At 35.6% G+C, this 6,597-nt stretch overlaps 1 pseudogene; it reads left to right on the forward strand.

Moving 5' to 3' along the window:
* The first annotated feature begins 849 nt into the window (after nucleotides 1-849).
* Nucleotides 850-2,168, forward strand: LOC149568911 (BTB/POZ domain-containing protein At3g05675-like; annotated as a pseudogene).
* The last annotated feature ends 4,429 nt before the right edge of the window (nucleotides 2,169-6,597 follow it).

Genomic DNA, 6,597 nt, shown 5'->3' on the forward strand with positions numbered 1-6,597 from the left:
ATGTTCTAAGATTTTGTTAAAAAATAAACTAAAAAAGAAAGAGGAATTATTTATGTTGTGTAGTAGAGTTTCATAAATGTCTTAAGTATTGTACATGATCAGTATATCGAACTAATGATTGATGTATTGCCTCAATTATAATAATAATTAATTGTCATCTTATATTAGATTTCAATTGATCAAACAATAATCTCTTCCCTCTAATATATTGTCCTCCCAGATTGTCCTATTGACATAATCATTGTATCTTGTTTAATGCAATTGCTAGTATGTTAAAAAAAAACTATATTACTACCTAGCCACTACGAGAACATGCATCCAGCTATTTCGTAAACCATGTTATGAGATGTACATCAGACCATATCGAATAGAGATCAGCCAGTGGCTTAGGGATGTACGTCGTTTGGTCCGATAGGAAAGTCAATGAGATAGGAAGAAACAAGCGTGGGAACAAAAATGTCATCATGTGAAGTCAAATCAGCATTAAAGAAAATGAGGTGTTTTCCTACGTGGTCCATAACTCTCTCCATTAAAGCCAAGGGAATCTGCTCTATAAAAAGATATGGACATGATAGGCAATTGAGTAGGAAATGCCATACAGACATCAAAAGAATGCCTGACTAGACAATTTTCTTTTTCATAACTAATTTAAAATTGTAGTACTTTTCTTATTTGATTTTTAAATTACTTACTAAATAAAAAGATTTAGAGCCTGACCGACAAGATCATATTTTCTCCTGTAGGAACTCTATCATGTGAAATCAAATCAGCATTAAAGTGCAAAACAGAGAATGGATGTGATGTGCACTCGATAGGACTGAATTTCAGCATAACTAGCATTTGAGAGTTGCGAGACCGTAACATTCAACCAGGTTAGAGTCGGTCATCTGCATCTATTTCTGCCATGGGAGAAGCCAAGCTACGATTCGGAAATCAGAGATCAGCTGATATAAAATTGTTCCTCACTGGCCCAGATGACCAGAAATACGGAAAAAATCCAGTGCATCTCCACTCTCAGACCCTCAAAAGATTGAAGGGTTTTGAAGGCAAGTTTTCTCTTCGCTGGGAACCGTATAAATCAACTGAAATACGGGTAACTACATCTCATAGCTATGATCACTGTTCAAAATGCATTAAAATCATGTATGGTGAGCATGTGGATTTCCCCAATATTGAGGAATGCCTCGCGATTCTGTCAGTTGCTGCCGAAATGTCATCAACAAATGCATGGAGTATTTGGAATCAGTTCGTTGGAGTGCTGAGGAGGAGTCCCAGATTCGGAAAGCGCTCTCTTCTGATGGACTGAAACTCAGAATATCACCTGATTTGGATGCCAGGCTTTGTGGAGAAGACCGTACAGATTTTGTGGAGAAGATCATACGAGAAATGGTATCAGTTATTAAACAAGGCAGTTCATCCAGAAATTTTGAAACTGTGGACAAAGATTTAAGAGGGATATTAAATGGAAATGCATCTAAAGATTTCGTTGATGCATGTGGGCGCGTGCTTTTGCAAGAGTTCAAAGCAACCATCGTTTCTCGTGGTTTCACTACTCTGGAGCGTATTTTTTAACAAATACAGCTATGCGACGGAGGAATACTTGAAGTTGCATTCAGGGCATTTTGTGAAGATGCAGAATTTATGGAGTACGTGAAGACTAATTACGTTTCCGAATATGGACCTCGGCGCCCTGTGTTCAAGATTATTATGTGGCTAATGAATGCGATCGGAGACGGAAAGATAATAATTTCAAGGACTTCCCGAGTTTCTTTTCTCACAGCTTGGCTTCCGATCATGGGGACAGTCAAAACGTCTTATTGCAGCGTTGGTTACAGAGCTGAAGTTACCCGCAGGTTCAAGGAGCTGGACGAAGCAGTGGTTAAGGTGGTGGGGACACTCCCCCGAGTGGACCAGAAAAGCATATGCCTCGTATGGGCAGAGGTTTACAGAAAGAATGAGATCGACATCACTATGCCGATTACTCTCTCTAAATCTCTCTAGCAATGCGATGATATTATAGGTTTGGTTAAATTTGAGTAGACTTTTCAGTTATAAATTTTGTTTTAATCTCTAGTTACATTGAGTCCTGTCCGTCGCTGAACTCTGGAATTGTGCCACGTTTGAAGTGTTTGTGATGAAGAAAAAGGGCATGGACATCTAACTTCCAAGAGAGAGTGTGATTTTTTTTTTTCGTGATAATATCTGTTTTGCTTATAGCGCTGAAGTTTGCGACACATCTGGGGGTTTCGTGGGCCTTTAATCTTCTAGATTACAGATCAGAGAAGGTTAATTCATAATGACTTGGATTCGATGGCATTTTCATTCCAACAGTTGGCGTTTTATTTACAACAATTTGCAGCTTGAAAGGTATGGATTATTTCGCCCGTCTCTACTTTTGATTTTTTAAACTAGTGTATAATTTGCTTGTTTTTTTTTTTTTTTTTGACTGTGAAAAGGAAGAGGAAAAAAATTAATTATATATATATATATATATATATATATATATGAGATAATTTGTAGAGTAAGTCAAATTGTGATATTGCTATTAGGATTTAACGATTTGAGTCAAACTTATTGATGGAAGTATATATATAGTTTTGTTGGCAGTTTAGTAAATAATAAGCCAAGCTGAAGTCTTGTCTTATATTTGTTAAATTGAGTTGTTCTTATGTGCAAAATATAAAATAAAAGTACGCAAGACTCAACCACTAATTTTCATTTCTACACATTATTAAAAAATTCAACTAGAAGTTTAGTTTAGTTTTCAGAATTAAAAAATTCTAAAAAATATAAAAAATCTTGTAATATAAGGTCATCTATTTTTGCTATACAATTAGCAATGTTTAAAATTCTATCCAAACCTCACCATTTTTCTCATACTACCGTAATCACACATTTAATTTTCTAAAATTCATAGGCCAAAAGCAACAATACAACCTTATTTCTAATTTTCTCCACTTATTGCTTGTGCGTAGACATATTAGGTGGGCTTGCTTTGGTTGTCTCTTTATCTTTGAGATTTTTTGGGATTATGTGATATGGCTGATGGTTGAGATTTAGAAAGTAATTTTGAATATGGGAAATGAGGAATAAACAAGCTAATACTACTCTGTTTTTTCTTATGCTTTTTTTAAAGATTTCCCTTTGTGCTTGATTTCATCCTTTGTTCTATGATGTTATGCTTATACAGTTTCTTGATATGCATGATTTGTAGGAATGAGGCACAATGGCTTCTTATTTTGGTTAATAGGTACTGATTGGAAATTTTCAAGTTTGGTTGTAATGATCATTAGTCTATTTACTTCTAAATTATATTAATATATATATTTTTAGCCAATTAAGTAAATGATATTCATAGTTATGAATTAAATCCATACCTCATACCAAAGATACAAATATAGATAAAATGATAAACACAAAGAAACTATAAATATGCTACTCCACTTGCATTATTTAAATTTTCTTTCTCTAGCTTTGCTCAAATGTGCCTTACTTACAAGTTGAATGCATACGCCCTTTAATAGAGGCTTAGAAAAGTTGGATTCCAAATATTTATATTGCAGTTGAAATGCATGTGCATAATATGGTCATTAGTCTGTGTGGAAAATAGTAGTAGGTGACAATGCTAAAAGGTTCCATATTAATGTGGTGGTTAGTCTATCAACAATGGTCGATGGGGATGCTCCATAGAGATAATTCACATGGTAGAAATTAACTACTAACACTCCCCCCTAATTTTGACTACAAAGTATTTATTATCTATAATACTACATTAGCTGCAATATTCAATTTCTTTTTTCTTTTCCATGTTGTCTTCTTTGTGATATTCATTCTTGACTATCCAAATCTTTTCTTTTGTGTGATGTCAAAATGTGGCTACCCAATTGTTGAGGCAATCCTTGAAAACTTGATTTAATTCTTTAAAACAAGAAACTTGAACTTCCTGTAAAATCACTTTATATGGATGTCTTACAAGACGATGATTAAAATTTACTCAAACAATTTGTTATCTTCTTTGAACATTCAAATTTTGGTGGATTTTTTTCGTTGCTTGCACTTGAAAATTTGTACTTGAAAAAACTTTTAATCATACCTGTAATCTTCTGCCAACTCCATCCATAGCTCCCTCCACAATCCATTTTTATGCAACCTGCCAAAGATTCCTTCTTGCACTCTCTATTCCAATATGTCTTATCACAATGATTCTTCAAACCACAAATATTGCACGGATGTAGATTCCAACATTTATCTTTCATATGCCCTTTCCTATTACAATGTGAACATTGTGTAGTCTTCATTCTTTCAATTCATTCAATTGAACTTATATATTTATCTTTACATTGCCTATAACATATCCAAGACCTTAATATTGTTGCTTAACTCTAGGCTCAATTGGATTCCTTATTCCTTTCTCATGCTTTCTTAGTCCTTTACCATTGTATTTCATTCTTCTCATGATTTTTAAGCCAACATTACAATCAAAATAACCAAAAACTTTTGCATTATCAATACAATTTACATGTTCACCATTACACTCCTATTTACAAATAATTTCAACAAAATCCTTAGTACTGGGATTGCAAGCATATGGGGTTGCAAGAAGAGTGAGTTTAACCATGGAGGAAACCTTGTAGTTAAATGCGCTTGAGCTGGAGTAGTACTGGGATGGGTGAACTCCTAGGAAGCCCTGGTGCTTTACTTCTATGAGCATCACTTAGATCCAATGAGGTCAGTCACTGAGATAAAAGATGCTTCACCTTTGTGAGCATCACCTAGATCTAGTGAGGCCATTCACTAAGATAAAAGATGAAGATCTACACAAACAGATATTGATATATCAAAAGTTGGTATGGATCAACAAATGAAAGTAGAAGAATTAGAAACTGAGAAAGAGATAGAAGGAAAATGGAAAGCATGTTGTCCCATAAAATAAATGTCCTAAAACAAGCTTCACAAAATCTCCATAGCAGTTACATTGCTTTACAAGGTGTAGAGTATCAATGTTCAAAAAAATTATCTTTACATTCTCCCTTATTTACCAAGTGGGTGTCATGTCCCTCTCTTAGCAACATAATTATAACAGGGGATTTGCCTATCATTGACTCTCGTAGGCAAATAATTATGTGAAGAGGGTCGATTTTGTCTTCCAATTAAGAAAGCGGGGCCTACTCATTCGAATATTAAATAAAGGTTGTATTCTAACTTTATAAAGATAATTATTTAATTTTATAAAGTTAATATTTGTCGTGCAAGATGATTCCGGATAATTTCCAGAAACTTCCCGGCAAAGAGATAAATAAAGGACATAGGGCTCCCTTTGAAGCAAGCGATTTTGTGGATTGGTTTCTAATTATCAGTTGGAGCAATTTGTAGTTTCGGTCTGCAAATTCCCAGAGGTCTCTGAGAACGAAAACTCTCATAGATCTGCATAACTGAGGAGGTGGGATATCTTCCGAAGGGTTGCACATTGGAGATGGTTTTCAGCCATTTCATGTTGAGATTATTTGCATATTCAGATGATTGGAAGGAGGACGTCTGAATCAGGAAACTCTCATTTAGCCAATAACAGCAGTCAAAGTATTTTGTGAGCCGTGATTTGTTTTACCGCCCGAATGCCTTGTTCCAAGAAATAAATCAAGGGATCTACACAAATAGTAAATCGCATCAAGAGCAGATTTATTATCCACTTGGGTCGTTTGATTCAAAGAGTGAGATCGCATTAGGCAGAGGTGTTTTTTCCTTGGATCGGATCAGTCAACGTTATCATTGAGCGCGATTGTCCGGAAATAAACTCAGGACTCCTCACCAAGCAGACTGCCACCAAGTCACTGGAACATCAAGGACGCGAAAGGATGAGCTGGCCGCCGTTTAAATGACTGCGATCTGCGGCTTCAGGTGTTTGGAACGAACCTGTAAAAAGAATTAAGCGGCAGACACTGGTCTCTCGGGTTCCATGTGAAGCGAGCAAGCACATCAACAATGTTAACAGTAGCTGCGGCAGAGAGGATCCGGTGATCCAACAAGACAAGACTTGCACTCTGCCCTTCCATGAAATGATTCGGCAGAGTTACGGCATAACATACCTTCCAAATGGTGATTGCTCGAAATAAAACCAGCGTTGTCCAATAGTCAGGTCCCCTCTGTGCTCAATTGTAAATTCATTCAGACATTGTTATTTTCTCATTTGACTGTTAATTAAATGAGGCTAGATCTCTTGCCAATTTGCCATTGCATATCGATTTGGTTTTGTTCCGTGTATTTAATAGTTACTCTTCAATATTGTTGCTTCGGTGGCTCTTTTTGAAAGGGTTCAACTTAATAGCATCTAAATTTGAATACAACCTGCCTGGCAAGGGCTATTTCAGTGGGGCCCTTACATTTCATTCTTTGATAGGCTTGTCCCAATTTTGACACAACAGAAAGAATTACCTAATGAGGTTATCATTTCCACAAGGAAGATGATAATTAGGGTCAAGGAGTTGAATGGTTTCTTTTTGGAGAAAATGTAGTTGATAAACAATAAGATGAAGACCATTGCTAAGATGGAAAAATGGAATATCAACATACATGAATGCCTGAATAACAAGGCTAAGATAA

This window comes from Cupressus sempervirens, chromosome 3, assembly GCF_028749045.1.
Source record: "Cupressus sempervirens isolate cs-2001-9-10 chromosome 3, ASM2874904v1, whole genome shotgun sequence".
NCBI lineage: Eukaryota > Viridiplantae > Streptophyta > Pinopsida > Cupressales > Cupressaceae > Cupressus > Cupressus sempervirens.